An 18553-nucleotide genomic window follows, 5' to 3' on the forward strand; every position below is an offset into this window, starting at 1 on the left:
ACCACAGCAAGGAGATACAAGGGAAAACTTCTTGGTACTGAGCTGGTATAAGCAGGTTTTTCAAAGAGAGAGAGGAAGAGAGAGAGAAACAGAGTGTGTGTATAGGCTGGGGTCCCTGGCCCTCAGCCCTTAAATACCCGTAGGGACCACATTATTGGAAGAAGCAAAAGAAACCCAGTCAATTTCCGCCTCCATTGAGAACCACTTTTCTCAGCGTGAGAGTTGCTGATCTAATGACTAGAAAACAAACAAACAAACAACAAACTACCCGGTCGGAGATCCGGGCACGGGGGGGGGAGAGAGAGAGAGGGGGGGGGGGAGGGGGAGGGGGAGGGGGAGAGGGAGAGGGAGAGAGGGAGGGGGAGGGGGAGGGGGAGGGGGAGAGGGAGAGGGAGAGGGAGAGGGAGAGGGAGAGAGGGGGAGAGGGGGCGAGGGGGCGAGGGGGCGAGGGGGCGAGGGGGAGAGGGGGAGAGGTGGAGAGGGGGAGAGAGGGGGAGAGAGAGAGAGAGAGAGAGAGAGAGAGAATAGGGACGGGAAAGTCCCCTTTTCTAACCTGGAACAGCGATTTCTGCCCAGAGACCTGTGACGAGCTACTAGGGGCTCGAATGTTGATTGGGCAGTTGAGAAACTAAACTAGCGGGTTGAAAGGAGAGAAAACCCCAGCGTTTTCTGCCATCAGGTGGGTGGGAATAAGCGCCGCGACTGCTGCTCCGTGACCTTGGCTCTGTTCTTCACTGGGCGCTGCCGCCAGCCTGGGCGCGTTCACCGTGAGTACCCGCTCCCGCGCCGCCCCCTCCCTCCGCTTCTCCTTTTCTTCCCTGGCCTATGGCTCCTTGGTGCTCTTTCCCGGCCCAGTGTAGTCAGGCGCCAGGTTCGGCTGGTTCAGGCTCGGTCCCGAGCGGACCGACAAGCAGCGGAGGGGCCGGAAAGTGGCAGGCCGCTGGAGCGCAGGCTTCCTGCTCTATTCTTAGTGCATAGCTACCCAGGCAGGACAGGGCGCAACCGGACAAAACACTAGGTCATTGATGAGCTGCTGGCTGCGTGGGTGGAGTCGAGGGTGGTGGGCACTGTTTTGCAGGGCTGCCCGGTGTCACCCCGAGGGTTGTCTTTCCCTGAGTGCAGAGCGTTGGAGGGGCAGGCCGGTCACGAAGGTAGTGATCCGATGAGAGACAGGTGTTTGTGGGGTCTAAGATAAGGACTGACTCAGTAAGTACGTGGGCGCCATCGGGTGGAGCATTGAGCACTGCACCCTCCTCTGGGTTCCCCCCATTTTCTTCTGGGGCTCCCAGCTTCCAGGGCTTGTGTCTAAATTTAGATATCTCACACTGTTTTGTGAAATATTTCTATGGCATCTTAAAGTATTTGTTTTCGTTAAAGCTTTATTAAGGTATTTGTATTCGTTAAAGCCTCCTCTAGGCTCCCCCCATTTTCTTCTGGGGCTCCCAGCTTCCAGGGCTTGTGTCTAAATTTAGATATCTCACACTGTTTTGTGTAATATTTCTATGGCATCTTTAGGTATTTGTTTTCGTTAAAGCTTTATTGAGGTATAATTCACAAACCATAAAATCCTCCTATTTACAATGTACTTCAGTGGGTTACAGTATATTCATGGAGTTGTGCAACCATTTTCTCAATATTAGAACATTTTCATCACCCCCAAAAGAAACATTGTACCGATTAGACATCATTCCTCATTTCTCCCCAACTACCCCCAGCCCTAAGGAACCACTAATCTTTCTGTCCCTATGGATTTGCCTATTCTTGATTTATCATATAAGTGGGATCATAACAGTATGTGGTCTTCTGTGATTGGCTTCTGTCATTTGATATGATGTTTTCAAAGATCATCCATTATAGCAAGTATTGGCACTTTATTTCTTTTCTTATTGCTGAATAATATTCCACTGTAGGACTATACCACATTTTATTTATTCATTCATCAGTTTATGAGCATTTGGGTTATTTCCACTTTTTGGCTATTAAAAATAATACTATTACTGGGCTTCCCTGGTGGCGCAGTGGTTAAGAATCCACCTGCCAATGCAGGGGACACTGGTTCGAGCCCTGGTCCGGGAAGATCCCACATGCCGTGGAGCAACTGAGGCTATGCGCCACAACTAGTGAAGCCTGGTGCCTAGAGCCTGTGCTCCGCAACAAGAGAAGCCACTGCAATGAGAAGCCCGCGCACCGCAACAAAGAGTAGTCCCCGCTCACCGCAACTAGAGAAAGCCCGCATGCAGCAATGAAGACCCAACACAGCCAAAAATAATAAATAAATTAAATAAAATTTTTTTAAAAATAAAAATAATACTATTATTGACATTCATGTACAACTTTTCAGTGTGAACAGAAGTTTTCAATTCTCTTGGGTATATACCTAGGAGTGGAATTGCTGGGTCATATAATAACTATATGTTTACCATATAGTTATGTTTACCTTTTGAGGAACTGCCAGACTATTTTCCAGAGGTGCCACACCATTTTACCTTCCCAACAGCAGTATATGAGAGTCCCAATTTTTCTACATCCTTGCAAACACTTATTTTTTCTTCCAGTTTTATTGAGATATAATTGACATACAGCACTGTATAAGTTTAAGGTGTTACATCACGAAACAATTATCACAATAAGTTTAGTGAACATCCGTCATTTCATATGGATACAAAATTAAATAGAAAAAAATTTTTCCTCGTGATGAGAACTCTTAGGATTTACTCTCTTAACAATTTTTATATATAACATCCTGCTGTTAATTATATTTATCATGTTGTACATTACATCCCTATACTTATTTATCTAATAACTGTAAATTTATACCTTTTGACTGCCTTCATTGAATTCCCCCTCCCACAACCCCCTGCCTCTGGTAACCACAAATATGGTCTCTTTTTCTATGAGTTTGTTTTTGAAGTATAATTACCTACAACACTATATTAGTTCCTGTCACACAATGTAGTGATTTGATATTTCTATACATTTCAAAATAGTCACCATGATTACAGTGTCACCATACAAAGATATTACATAGTTATTGACTATATTCTACACACTGTACATTTTATACCCATGGCTTATTTATTTTGCAACTGGACATTTGTACCTCTTAATCTCCCTCATCTATTTCTTTCCTCCCCCACCACTGCCCCTCTGGCAACCACCTGTTTGTTCTCTGTAATTATAACTCTGTTTCTGTTTTTTTATGTTTGTTCATTTGTTCTGATTTTTAGATTCCACATATAAGTGAAATCAGACAGTATTTGTCTTTCTCTGATTTATTTCACTTAGCACAATACCCTCTAGGTCCATCCATGTTGTCACAAAAGGCAAGATTTCATTCTTTTTTATAGCTGAGTAATATTCCATTATATATATATATATATATATATATATATATATATATATATATATATATAATCTGTAATATTTTATGGGAAAACCCAAATGAACTTTTTGGCCAGTGCAATATATATACACATACATACCAGAACTTCTTTATCCATTCATCTACTGATGGGCATTTAGGTTGCTTCCATATCTTGGCTATTGTAAATAATGCTGCAATGAACACAGGGGTGCATGTATCTTTTCTAATTAGTGTTTTTGTTTTCTTTGGATAAATACCCAGGAGTGGAAATGCTGGATCACATGATAGTTCTATTTTTAATTTTTTGAGTAATCTCCATACTGCTTTCCATAGTGGCTGTACCAGTTTACATTCCCACCAACAGTTCACAAGTGTTCCCTTTTCTCTACATCCTCGCCAACACTTGTTATTTGCTGTCTTTTTGATAATGGCGATTCTGATGGGTGTGAGGTGATATCTCATTGTGGTTTGATTTGCATTTCCCTGATGATTAGTGATGTTGAGCATCTTTTCATATGTCTGTAACCATCTGTATGTCTTCCTTGGAAAAATGCCTGTTTAGACCCTTGGCCCATTTTTTAATCAGGTTCTTTGTATATTGTGGATACTAACCCCTTATTGGATATATCATTTACAAATACCTTCTCCTATTCCATAGGTGGCCTTTTCATTTTGTTAATAGTTTCCTTCGCTGTGCAAAAGCTTAGATGCAGTCCCATTTGGTTATTTTTGCTTTCATTTCCCTTGCCTGAAGAGACATATCCAAAGAAATATAACTAAGACTGATGTCAGAGAGCTTAGTGCCTTTGTTTTCTTCTAGAAGTTTTATTGTTTCAGGTCTTACATTTAAATCTTTAATCCACTTTGAATTTATTTTTGTGTATAGTGTGAGAAAGTAATCCAGTTGGTTTTTTGCATGTAGCTGTCCAGTTTTTCCAACATCATTTACTGAAGAGGCTAACTTTTCTCCATTGTATATTCTTGCCTCATTTGTCCTAGGTTAATTGCCCATATAAGTGTGTGTTCATTTCTGGCCACTCTGTTCTGTTCCATTGATCTATGTGTCTGTTTTTGTGCCAGTACCATACTGTTTTGATGACTGTAGCTTTGTAGTATAGTTTGAAACCAGGGCATGTGATACCTTCAGCTTTGTTCTTCTTTCTCAAGATTATTTTGGCTATTCAGGGTCTATTATGTTTCCATACTAATTTTAGAATTACCAGATTCATTGGTGAGTTCTAGTAGTTTTTTGGTGGTGTCTTTAGGAATTTCTACATATAGTATAAAGTCATCTGCAAACAATGACAGTTTTACTTCTTCCTTTCCAACTTGGATTCCTTTTATTTCTTTTTCTTGTCTGATTGCTATGGTTATAACTTCCAATACTATGTTGAATAAAAGTGGTGAGAGTAGGCATCCTTGTCTTGTTCCTGATCCCAGAAGAAATGCTTTCATCTTTTCACCATTTAGTATAATGTTAGTTGTGGGCTTGTCATATGTGGCCTTTATTATGTTGAGGTATGTTCCTTCTATACCCACTTCACTGAGAGTTTTTTTTTTAAACATCTTTATTGGAGTATAATTGCTTTACAATGGTGTGTTTGTTTCTGCTTTATAACAAAGTGAATCAGCTATACATATATACTCATATCTCCTCCCTCTTGCGTCTCCCTCCCACCCTCCCTATCCCACCCCTCTAGGTGGTCACAAAGCACCGAGCTGATCTCCCTATGCTATGTGGCTGCTTCCCACTAGCTATCTATTTTACATTTGGTAGTATATATTAGTCCATGCCACTCTCTCACTGACAGTTTTTAATCATAAGTAAATGTTGAATTTTGTCAAAACCTTTTTTTTTGCATCTATTGAGATGATCATATGATTTTTATTATTCAATTTGTTAATGTGATGTATCACATTGATTGATTTGTGGACATCAAACCATCCTTGCATCTCTGGGATAAATCTCACTTGATCATGATGTATGATCCTTTTAAGGTTTGTTGAATTTGATTTGCTAATATCTTGTTGAGGATTTTTGCATCTATGTTCATCAGGGATGTTGGCCTATAATTTTCTTTTTTCTGATATTTGTTTGGTTTTGGCATCAGAGTGATGCTGGTCTTGTAAAATGAGTTCAGAAGCATTCCTTCCTCTGCAGTTTTCTTGGAATCGTTTGAGAAGCACAGGAGGATAGGTGTTAACTCTTCTCTTAATGGTAGAATTCACCTGTGAAGCCATCTGGTCATGGGCTTTTTTTTTGGTTGGGAGTTTTTTGGTTACTGATTCAATTTCATTACTGGTAAAGTGGTCTGTTTCTTCCTGGTTCAGTCTTGGGAGATTGTACATTTCTAGGATTTTTTCCGTTTCTTCTAGGTTGTCCACTTTATTGGCATATAATTGTTCCCAGTAATCTCTTATGATACTTGGTATTTCTGTGGTGTCAGTTGTAACTTCTCCTTTTTCATTTCTGTTTTCATTTATTTGGGCCCTCTCTCTTTTTTTCTTGATGAGTCTGGCTAGAGGTTGATCAATTTTGTTTATCTTTTCAAAGAACCAGCTCTTAGTTTCATTGATCTTTTCTATTTTTTAAGTCCCTATTTCATTTATTTCCACTCTGATCTTTATGATTTCTTTCCTTTCACTAATTTTGAGTTTTGTTTTTCTTTTTCTAGTTCCTATAGGTGTAAGGTTAGGTTGTTTATCTGAGATTTTTCTTGTTTCCTGACTTAGGCTTGTATCACTATAAACTTCCCTCTTAGAACTGCTTTTACTGCATCCCACAGATTTTTGGATCATGTTTTTGTTTTCATTTGTCTCCAGGTATGTTTTAAATTTCTTCTTTGATTTCTTCAGTGATCCATTGGTTGTTTAGTAGCATACTGTTTAGCCTCCATGTGTTTGTGTTTTGTGTGGTCTTTTTTTTCTTGTAGTTGATTTCTAGTCTCATAGCATTGTGATTGGAAAAGATGCTTGATATGATTTCAGTTTTCTTAAATTTACTGAGACTTGTTTTGTGGCCTTGTGTTGTGACCTATTCTGGAGAATGTTCCATGTGCAACTGAAAAGATGTGTGTTCTGCTTCATTTGCATGGACTGTTCTTTATATATCTATTAAGTCCATTTGCTCTAATGTGTTTCTTAAGGCCAGTGTTTCCTTATTGATTTTCTGTCTAGATGATCTGTCCATTGATGTATGTGGGGTGTTAAAGTCCCCTACTATTATTATGTTACTTTCAATTTCTCCCTTTATGTCTGTTCATATTTGCTTTATGTATTTAGGTGCTTCTGTGTTGGGTGAACACTTGTTATTATCTATCTCTTAAATTATAGTCATCCTAATGGGTGTGAAATGGTATCTAATTATGGCTTTGATTTGCATTTCCCTAATGATGACTAATGATGCATTATTTTTAAATTACAAAATAATTTTTAAAAAGTATTTGCATGCTGAGGTTTTGAGAACTTTGTCTAGGTCACATGTCCCAAAGTCACAGAGCCTACACTCAAACCAAGTCTCTCTATGGCTAATGCTTGAACTCCATCTCTTGTTCCTAGATCAGAATCTAGGATAAAACTCTTTATAACTTCACTTGCTGCCTCTGTTAGAAAGGGAATCCCGGGCAAGATGAACCTCTGCATAGATTAATTGGTTCATTTCTTATTTGCTATTAGAAACTCAAATTATCAAAGAGCTTTTTAGTCTCTCCATTTTTACTCTGGAAAAAAATAAGTGTTTTCTTGAGATCCTCATACTGGATCATGTATGAAGTAGTGACCCTTTCTTAGTGTTTAATGATTTTGTGCTTCTCTTCATGTAAGTGCCCATTGGGCTTCTCCTTCTCCTCACTACCATCAGGACACAGAATGAGGAGGGACGCAAAGTTTAAACTTTGTTTAAATGCACAGTTATCAAAAACTTCTGAGTATACATTTTTCTCTATTTATCTATATATTTTATACTGCTGTCAATCTTATTTTAAGTATTACTAATGCTTAATCTTTGTCTCATTTTTTTTCAGTTAAAAATTCAGATTGAGCTTTCTCATAAGTGGCTCCCAGAAGATTCACCCTACCCCAATGTGGGAACACAGCAGTTGTGGAGATGGAGACAGGAATGGAACCAGAATCAGAGTTCAAATATACCAGAAAATGTGGGCTCTAAATTCTTATGTAAGTCAGAGACTGACTGGCCAAGAGCTGTGGGACACTGAGGACTTCAGCATTCGCTGTAAACTTTAGCACAGGTCACTTATTTCTCTGAATACTGGATCCAAAAAGCACAATGAACACAAGAATGTGCTATGGTACCAGGGTGAATTCCAGACAAGCACGAGAATTCTGTACACTGGGGCAAGGAGGCACAACTCCTGAGGTGATTCTGGCAGTGGAACTGATAGAACTTGGGGAAAGTGATGAAATAATTGACCTCACTTGTGACTCTCTAGAACCTTCAGTGATTGACCTAACTCACCATGACTCTATTGTGATTACTGAAGAAAGGAGGAGGCCAAGGGGAAATACAAGGTCACTCCAAGGCCAAACTGGCAGCTGTGTGGTGAGCAGTGATAAGGAGGGGTTGATGAGGGACAGAGATGTATCTGTAACCAACAGTGCCTATCATAATGCCCTGGAAGAAGAAACTTTAAGTTGCACACTACCTGGTTATATCTGGTGTCAAATTTGTATGGATGGGTACTTAGAGATTGAACTGAGTAAATGACATATCTACTCTACAGAATGTGGCCACATCTTCTGTAGTCAGTGCCTCTGCACTTCCCTTAAATATACTAGAAATTGCCCAGTTTGTTTGAAAAAAATCAGCTGCCATCTGTACCACCGCATCTATATGTGATGTGTGCTGTGTTGCTCAGGACAGACAGACAACCTAGCTAGATTCTTCCATGTCCTTGTGCAGAAACTATGGGTTGTTGGCATTCAGTGCACTGAGTTAAAAATGCCTGATTTTAAAAATTGTTCTCTGAAGTATATAAAATTTTTTTTTAATTTCCCACACACAATGAGACTACCTTTTGATTTGTTTTGTTTCATGCTGCAGGACTGGACTTGGTTGTCACAGTGTGCCAGAGACTGGTGGTTGTCCTCAAAGCAAATTTTCCTTTCTTTCTCATAACAATCAATTTTTAATTGGCCACATGTGAGCATTTTGGGTCATGTAAATAAGGGCAACATCCTAGAGATGATGGAACAAGAAGATGGAAGGAACCTGAGAGACTGACAACTTTGCAAACCAGAGCCACCTACAAGTTTAGGCTTTTACTTGAGAGATGAATAAACTTCATTCTTGTTTACGCAACTATTATACTGAGTCTTGTTTAGAGCAATGGGAACTTTATTTTAATTAATGGAGCAGGCAGGGTGATATCTTCCTGAATTTCCTGACTCCACTGGAATAAAAGGAAGTCAGTCCTTTCTGACCACCTCTCCAACCAGCAAGGTGGAGGTAGGTATACAAGCAGGCACCATGTCCTGCTGGGACTCCTGGTGGCCTTTGAAACCAGCCTGAGGAGTCACCTAGACACACTGGAATCTAAAGTTGTGGTTCTGTGCTCTCTGACCTGCCACACCAGAGAGAGGCTCCCTTCACCCTGGGCTTACAGGTGTGCCTGCCTTCTACCATACTGGTCAGCTAATCAACAAGTTGGTCTGCTTCTCTGTGAACAAATACATCACTGCATCACCATCCTAGCTGCTCCTGCAGCCTGACTGGGTCACAGGCTTGAGAAGACCTCATCACCCCAGACCCCCAACACACAGACACACACACACACACTAGCTCTTTTTTCTTTTGAAGAAAATCACAAAGGACTCACAATTCCATCTGTACTTTAGAATTAGAGAGGACATGATTTCTACTGTGCTCTCTCCTTTTCCCTCATAATGAAATGTGCAGTAAAGCTTGTTCCTTACTTTCAATGGTTGTAGCAGTGTTGCTTTCCTCCGTGGAGGCTCAGTTGTGCCAATGGAGCAGTGCCCATCCCAGCATCATGCCTGTTCTACACACTGCATTCTCTGCAATATCTCATACTCCAAACCTCAGTTGCTTGTCTTGGCACAGGATATGCAAGATAAATGGGTATACACCCTTGCGTGGGTTTCTTTGTATGTTCTAAAATGAAATGAGGGGATTTCCCTGGTGGCGCAGTGGTTAAGAATCCGCCTGCTAATGCAGGGGACACGGGTTCGATCCCTGGTCTGGGAAGATCCCACATGCTGTGGAGCAACTAAGCCCGTGTGCCACAACTACTGAGCCTCTGCTCTCTAGAGCCCGCAAGCCACAACTATTAAGCCCGCGTGCCAAAACTACTGAAGCCCATGTGCCTAGAGCCCATGCTCCACAACAAGGGAAGCCACCTCAATGAGAAGCCCACGCACCGCAATGAAGAGTAGCCCCACTCGCCGCAACTAGAGAAAGCCCACGTGCAGCAACGAAGACCCAATGCAGCCAAAACTAAATAATAAACTTATTAAAATTAAATAAAATAAAACGAGGAAGAAAAACAACATGAAAATTTTTTTAAAAGAAAGAAGTTCTAAATATTAGATGTAGAACTTCCTGCATTTCAATAGGACATCTTGTGTGTTCCACTTTGGAGACTGTTAATTGCTCTGTCACATAGCACAGTGTATCACAAACTTGGCTAATGATCGAAACACCTGAGGTGCCTATTAAATATACAGATTCTGCTTTTGCATATATTGCCCATGTGATCAGGAAAAAGAGCATACTCTCTCCAGCTTGCCAGCAGCCCTTGACCCTCCCTACTGTGTTCTACCCAGTCCACTACATTTTTACCTTATCTACCAAACTCATGTAGACATTTGAGTTTTTGATCTCTGCTTTAGGGGAAAAAATAGAGGGGATTCTGACTTTTCTGAAAAATTGAGATAAATTTTACAGACAGAAAAATTCACTGATCTTAAGTGTATAATTAGATGAGCCGGGGCAAGAATTCACTGATCTTAAGTGTATAATTAGATGAGCCGGGGCAAATATGTACATTCACAGGACCAACACCCCAATCAAAATATAGAACAATTCCAGAGCAGTTCTCCTGCGTTTCCTTTTGCTCTCCACCTGGGTGCCCCTTCCCAGTAAAGTCTTTTGCTTTGTCAGGAAAAAAAAAAAAAAAAAATATATATATATATATATGTATACACATACACACACACACACACACATACATATATAAAACAATTCCATCATTCCAAAAAGTTCCCATCTAGTCAATCCCCATCCCCCACAGGCAACCACTTTTTTGATTACTACCAACCACTTTTTTGATTACTACCAACCACTTTTTTGATTACTATCATCATAGATATGTTTGGGGACACTGACTTTTATTACTTCATTAGCCCAGATCATCTGGGAGGAAAGTTTGATAGGGAAATTTGGAACATAAGCATTAGGCAAGGGTCAAGGGTTTATTTTAGTGGGAGTATGACTTATATCATCTCAAGAATTGAAGCAAGAAGGTATTAATAATGACACCTACTATTTATTAAACAATAGCTATTTTCCAGGGGCTTCCCTGGTGGCACAGTGGTTAAGAATCTGCCTGCCAATGCAAGGGACACAGGTTCGAGCCCTGGCCAGGGAAGATCCCACATGCCGTGGAGCAACTAAGCTCGTGCTCCACAACTACTGAGCCTGAGCTCTAGAGCCTGCAAGCCACAACTACTGAGCCCACGTGCCACAGCTACTGAAGCCCACAAGCCTAGAGCCTGTGCTCCACAACGAGAAGCCACGACAATGAGAAGCCTGCGCACTGCAACAAAGAGTAGCCCCCGCTCACCGCAACTAGAGAAAGCCCGCGCACAGCAACAGAGACCCAACACAGCCAAAAATAAATAAATAAATTAATTAATTAAAAAAAAAAAGAAAAAAATAGCTATTTTCCAGGCACAGTACAAGGTACTTCACACATCACAGGCAGTCAAGGTATACATCTAGGCAACAGCAGGAACCCAACAGGATGTAAGAACAGAAGTCGAAGGCAGCTGCCACGGGCACATTAGTGTGAATAGGTTGGCTGACTATTGTACATGTCTGTGGGAAGAAGTGAGAACTAAAGCTAGAAAAGAATATTAAGGCCACATCATGAGTAGAGCATTGTGTGCTGTGTTATGGAGTTCAGATTTTATTCTACAGTTGCTAAGGAACCATTAAAGGCTCTGAAAAAGAGCCTCCAGAGAAGGATTCTTAAGGATTCAGCATGATATCAGTGAGGGTTGAAGATACTGTGAAAATTGGGGGGAAAATATGGAGGTAGGATCAGGAAGGAAAGATCCTGGTGTTGATTTTCCTCTCAAAATAGAAGTGAATTTTCTGAAATGTGTAAGAAAAAGGATGAAAGTAACCTTGGTCTGAGGAATGTGGTAATGCACTGGTACTCTCTTGCCCTTGATATTAACAGTTTCATTTTAGCACAGCCAGCAGGGCTGTGCAAGTCTTTTGAGCTATGGCAGCTCTTGGGAGATGGTTGTTGGTCTGAGGTGGCAATGATAGGAATCAAGAGAACAGCTGTGGCGGTTTGGATTTAGCTTTCAGGTACCTTTTTGGAAAAGTGGAAGCTCATTTGACCAGAGTGGAAATGTATTAGAAGAGGTTGGACAATCAAATTTATCCACTTGATGACCAATCTAGCTTTAGAACAAGTTAGCCTCACAGTGAGATAATCTGGCAATTTAAATTTGCTGTTTCCTGATGTTCCCTGAAGTTACAGCAGGGAACTAAAGCCAAACTTCTTGAGCTATAATATGTGAGGATTTCATCAACCACTGATTAAAATCAAGCTGTTCAAGAAAAGGGTTAAGAGAGACAGAGTGGAGAAGTCAGAAGCGTCTTTCAGCAAGGATTGGTCTTCCTATTGTCTGATCCACACTGAATTCATCCCTGCAGCAAATGTTAAGCACACCTGCCAGAAGGAACAAGTTACTCTCTGAGAACCTAAAATTAAGATGGATAAACTTTTAGATCCTTTCCTTAGCTATATCAATTAGATCCCACTGATTTGATATTAAAATCTGCATACTGAGATGACTATCCCAGGGAGTGTTAATAAAGTAGGTTTCAATGATATCATTGGCTCAGTGTCTTGTCTCTAAAACAGTAGTTTCCCTGCAACAAGAGCAGAGAACAGCAGCAGCACTTGCACAAATGCACAGGCACTCCCAACGGTTCTCTCCTACTGGTTTCCTTATTTATAAGAGCTTTAGACATTTGTTAGTATATAGTATTTTGAAAGTAAAACATGTAGTTTTCTTTTTCCATCTCCAATTTCATAGTTCAGTTTCATGTTATTATGCAGATGGATTTCCGACTTTGAGAAGATGTTTTTTGTTTCACTATCCAGGGACTATTTACAGACAGCTCTAACATGATAACCCTCCTGTATGGGGAACATTAATCAGGGCAGCATTGGACATGGGCCCTTCCCTGCCCCCTTAGCTTTCAGCAGGCAAAAAGATCCTACAGGGCATAGTCCTTTCTCCTGTGGAGTGGCATGGAGAAGGCATGTGGACCCAGGTATGACTCTGCCAGCATCACTGACCCTCTAAAGGGAGGGCAGAGGGGCTGCCAGTGTGGTGTGACAAGACAGAGGTAGCAGTTACCCACAGCACTTGGCTTCCCTGCTAAGATGAGAGCCTTTAGAGAACAAATTTCTCTCTTCCTTTCCTCTGAACAAGGCCAAGTCACAGAAGTAGCAGCTGCTGTATTCTCCAACCAGAAAAGAGAAGGTGCAGTGCATTGCTGGGCATGGACCATTCATTAATTCTTTCATTCATCTGCTCATTTGCCTAGTATTTATTAAATTTTGATAGTGTGGTAGACCTATATAGTTAAAAAGATATATAAGACAGTCTCCAAGAAGCTCACAGCTAGTGGGGAAGAGATGTGAAAATAGTTATAATACAATAAAAGAAATAATGCAGTGAAATAAAAGCTATGACAGAAATATCTGCCAGGTGCTGCCGAGGCATAAAAGAGGAAATAACTCTGACTTCTCAGTAGCTTCCTTGGAGTCTAGAAGATGGAAAATTGAACTTTTAATTTACATTCAGCTCCATGGAGTCCTTGAAGATTAATACCTACTTACATTTCTTGTTATATTTCAAGACAAAGTTAATTTGAGGGGGCATTAGTTTTGTAAACTATTTTCTATACCAATGTTAGTACAATAACAATAATAATAGCTATGACCATTTATTGGGTGCTCACTATGTGCCAGGTACTGTTAGGCACTTTACATACATCATCTAATTTAATCCTCACCACAATCCTATGAGGTAAGTATTATTATCTCTATTTTTATTTTATTTTAATTTTTTTATTTTTTGGCCACATCCCGCGGCTTGTGGGATCTTAGTTCCCCGACCAGGGATTGAAGCCATACCCCCTTCAGTGGAAGCATGGAGTCCTAACCACTGGACCACCAGGGAATTCCCTATTATCTCTATTTTATATATGATAAAATTGAGGCTTGGAAAAGAAAAGTAACTTTGGTTTATGACTTTGTTTTTGTTTCCCATCTCCTGGTACCAATTATATGGTAAAACCTGGTATGTAGTTTCTTAAACATCACTGTTCCGCTGCACAAAACTTGGTTTTTAAATAGTAAAACAGAAGCTTGAAGTGCCTTTTTGTGAGATTTGGGACCTCTTGCTACACAGGTTGTGGAATCACAAACTTTGGAGGTGGAAGGGGAGTCTTAGGAACTCATATTTTATGGTGGAAGAACTGATGCCCAGAGGAGTTAAACATCTTAACCAAAGTTACTCATTGTTCTGGTGGGAGACAAGGCTTCTCTCTTCTTTTTTTTCTTTTTTAATAAATTTATTTATTAATTTGTTTTTATTTTTGGCTGTATTGGGTCTTTGTTGCTGCTCATGGGCTTTCTCTAGTTGAGGCAAGCGGGGCTACTCTTTCGTTGCAGTGTGCAGGCTTCTCATTGTCTTGGCTTCTCTTGTTGCAGAGCACAGGCTCTAGAGCGCAGGCTCAGTTGCTCCGCAGCATGTGGGATCTTCCTGGACCAGGGCTCGAACCCGTGTCCCCTGCATTGGCAGCCGGATTCTTAACCACTGCACCACCAGGGAAGCCCAAGGCTTCTCTCTTCTAGCCCACTGTTCTTGCCCCAGGGCCAAAGACTCAAGAATGTGCAGACTTCAGGTTTTCATACAATCATCTTTACTAAACATTGTTAAACATTTTAGCCAACAACAAAACATTCAAGATGAAACAAAAAAAAATTCTTTTTTTACTTGGGGACATCGTTTCTAGGTGATCATCAGCATTTCATAGCCATTTATTTGACAAAGAATTTGATCCAATGAATGCCATGTACTGTCAAGGTAAGCAAGACACAGCACAACCCAGCAGTTGTTCACAACTTAGGGAAGGGGCAGACATGCAATCAAACAATTAAAATAATTATGTACAAGCATGTACAAAGGTTTAGGGTGCTATAGAAATGTGTAAAGCAATGATTCCCAGCTGGGGGTGGGTCCCACTCCCATATACCCAACAGACGTTTGGCAATGTCTGGAGACAGTTTTGGTTCTCACAACTTGGGGGTGGTGGTGGTGGTGGTGATACTGGTATCTTGCGATCAGAGGCCAGAAATGCTGCTAAACCTCTTAAAGTTCACAGGTCAGCGCCCCAGCAACAAAGACTTAGGCAGCCCAAAATGTCAATAGGGCTGAGGTTGAGAAACTGTGGTAGACAGCCAGCAAAATATTTTCCACAAGGGATGGTTGAGGGGGTTATATCTTGGGGGACTGGTTGTGAAGAGTTTACTGAAGAGATAATGATTGGGGTTAGGGAGGGAAGATCCCCAGAATAAGGAACAACATGTACAAAGCCACAGAAGCATAGCATATTTGGGCAATCCCACACACTGGTGGAAGAGCTGTAGGCATTAAGGCTGGACAGCTAGGCAGGGGCTAGACATTCAAGAAAATATATTGAGTTAGAGGAATTATTGTAAGAAAAACTGGTTCCATGATGGCTCTGTATAAGTCACTCAGGAGCACTGTCTAGGTATGCACTGCTGTGAGCTAAAACTGCTAAAGAAAGCTGTTTGAAATGAAGCTTTTCTCATCTTGCTTCCTTATGGTCTGGAGTTTTCCAGGCATTTGTTACTTTCTCAGAGTCCAAGCTGTTTCAATGGAATGTGAGCTCTGAGAGGTGGAATAACTATTAAAGTCAATTAGCTGGTGTCTCAATGCTGTGATGAAATCATGAGCAGGGATAAGGTGGTTATTTCTCATGTGTTAGACTTATAGGCAGATGATAATGATTATTTCCTCTTTCGTAGAGTACCCTAGGACAGAAATGGGGATATGTGACCCTTAAGATTAGACTGCCACCTTGGATCTAAATGAGTTGCCTTCCCCTCCCTCACAAAAAATGGTGGGCAGGTAGGCCATTCCAGTCAGGGTTTCTCTTTCTTTTAAGCTAATGATGATCAAAGCAACTGACAAACTGTCACGGAATCTGCCAGACCTCACTCTGGCCTTCCCCGCCTCCCAGCTCCTGGACTTTCCCTCCTTCCGTCATGCTCTGGGCCCATTCTTAGCAAACTAACAGGTCACAGACTTCTGGTCTGAAACCATCCTAGGCCTGTTGAGCTCTGGTCCAAGTGCCTGCCTCTGTCCCCTGGTGGCCTGATGATAGAGCTTCATGGAGGTGAGTTACCTTTTTCTAACTTAGCTGATTTCCGGAGCATAATGTGGAAAACTGGATCACAGAAGAGGGTATGGATTTTACAGCATGAAAGAAAATTCAGGGAGATAGTTAACTTGTGGCAGCTTATAGCTTCTATACTCTCTCTAGGCCTTGGAATAATTGAGAATTTAGAGAAGAGAGTTTGGTAGGAAAGTGATGAAACCCACCAAACACTTTTGAGAAAAATTAAAATAAATACTACACAAAAATGTACTTTCCTTATTAATATAATCACTTTATTATTTTAGATTGAAAATATTTATTATGTATAACTTGATTTGCTCATTATACTATCACACTCGGTATTTTATACTTAAAGTGGAGTTGATTGAACATTTTAAAAATTGAATTCCTTCAAGATCTCTTCGGAGCTAAAAGTAAATGCAGTTATATTCTGAATTTAGTGTTTTCTTGATGGTCGTACAGATAAAAGAAAATGTTTATTTACTACAAGAAAGGTAAAAAACCTCACTAAAATTCATCAACAAGAGATTGTGACACTGAGCCCTTAGGTTCTGAGTTATCATTTCCACCAGTTACCATTCTTACAAAGTTTAATTTAATTATATGTATATTAATCATTAAGATCAGGTTCTAATTTCCTCTATCACAGGACCTTTAGATTTGCTCTTATCCTTCTCTGTCCTTAGCTGTTGAAACAAAAAAAGGTATAAGTATTTTGTTTATAATTTCTAGAGGAAAAAAAACCCACTATTGCCTATTCCTACTACATTCTTGTTCCTTTAAGGCAAGGTCAGTAAAAATAGACACTTTTCTCTAATAGTAAAAAAAAAAAAAATCATTTGTGTAATCATGAACTTCCCCTTATTTCAAAATTTCAGGCAGAGGCTGGAAAGGACTGAATTAAATGACTTAAGATCTCTTTCAATTTTGAGTTCTGATAAGTCAAAAAGTTCATTACCTTTCCTTCTTACGTGAAAATGGCAGGATGTGTGAAGCATGTGTCCTGCTCTTATGGTAACTGTGCCATGTGGTTTGTCCTCTATAGATGAATCGTATTTCTCCATGTTTAAGGTTAATTCTTCAGAAAACCTGCCCATCAGATATTTTTTTAAATTAATTAATTTATTTATTTTTGGCTGCGTTGTGTCTTTGTTGCTGCAGACGGGCTTCCTCTAGTTGCGGCGAGCGGGGGTACTCTTAGTTGCAGTGTGTGGGCTTCTCATTGCCGTGGATTCTCTTGTTGTGGAGCATGGGCTCTAGGCGCACGGGCTTCAGTGGCTGTAGCACAGGGGCTCAGTAGTTGTGGCTCACGGGCTCTAGAGAGCAGGCTCAGTAGTTGTGGTGCAAGGGCTTAGTTGCTCGGCGGTATGTGGGATCTTCCCAGACCAGGGCTCAAACCCGTGTCCCCTGCATTGGCAGGCAGATTCTTAACCACTGTGCCACCAGGGAAGCCCTGCCCATCAGAATTTTTAAAAATTACTTTGAAATAATAAAAACTGAGCAAAAAATGCTCTTAAATATGCAACAAAGGCCCTTACCAAGCAACAAATTCCCTTAAATATTTTATTAACCATGATTTCAAAAATCACAATCCAAAACTTCTCAGGAAAAAAAAAATCTTGGGGAAAAATCATTTCTTCTGCAAGTTTCCAAGGACTACATTACTCCTTGCTTTTTCTCTGTTCTAGGAGACTATGCTTGGTGAATGGAAGGAGGAGGATGGGCTTTCTTAGACAGGCTTAGAAGGATGAATATCAATCCCTGACTTGGATTTCTCTCCCTCTGCCTTAAGGTTAGACTTTCTGTAAGGGGCTCCTAAGATTTCCAGGTAGAGAAATTGCAGAATCTTCTTTGGTTTCCAATTCCATTCCTCCCTCTAGAGCAGTGGGAAGTTTTTCTAGGTATTTTGCCTCACAAATTTGATCCATTTAATAAATTTAATTGCACAAAACATTGATTGGCTTTCTGGTGACTCAGTGATTAGGATAATGGGCTCTGGGTCAGATAAACTGTTCAAACCCAGGCTCCACCACTTAATTACTATGTGACCTTGGCAAGTTATTTAACCTCTCTAAGCTTCAATTTCCTTAAAAATGGAATAATATCTGTCTTATAAGGTTATATGAGGATTAATGTATACAAAGCATTTTGCACAGTGAAAGCTCAGCAAATATTAGCTAATATGATTAAAAGAATCCCTTGTTTTATAGCAGAGGCTATATTCATGAAAAGCAGGGTAACTGGCAAAACCTCAACTGGCAAGATGAATTCACAATCCAATTACATCAACAATTAATAGGGACTTCCCCAGTGGTCCAGTAGTAAAGAATCCGCCTTCCAATGCAGGGGGCACGGGTTCAATCCCTGGTCAGGGAACTAAGATCCTACATGCCATGGGGCAACTAAGCCTGCACGCTACAACTACTGAGCCTGCATGCCTCAACTAGAGAGCCTGCGTGCCATAAACTACAGAG

The 18553-nt window shown here is 40.6% G+C and overlaps 1 long non-coding RNA gene and 1 pseudogene across 1 annotated transcript; both read left to right on the forward strand.

Annotated features, from left to right (window-relative positions):
• The first annotated feature begins 589 nt into the window (after positions 1-589).
• On the forward strand, positions 590-8673 carry LOC137759488 (uncharacterized). The gene is made up of 3 exons (XR_011073105.1): positions 590-767; positions 7387-7537; positions 8424-8673. It is a non-coding gene; the product is annotated as an uncharacterized lncRNA (long non-coding RNA).
• LOC137759481 (E3 ubiquitin-protein ligase RNF4 pseudogene) lies at positions 7548-8407 on the forward strand (annotated as a pseudogene).
• Positions 8674-18553: the final 9880 nt, after the last annotated feature.

This window comes from Eschrichtius robustus, chromosome 1, assembly GCF_028021215.1.
Source record: "Eschrichtius robustus isolate mEscRob2 chromosome 1, mEscRob2.pri, whole genome shotgun sequence".
NCBI lineage: Eukaryota > Metazoa > Chordata > Mammalia > Artiodactyla > Eschrichtiidae > Eschrichtius > Eschrichtius robustus.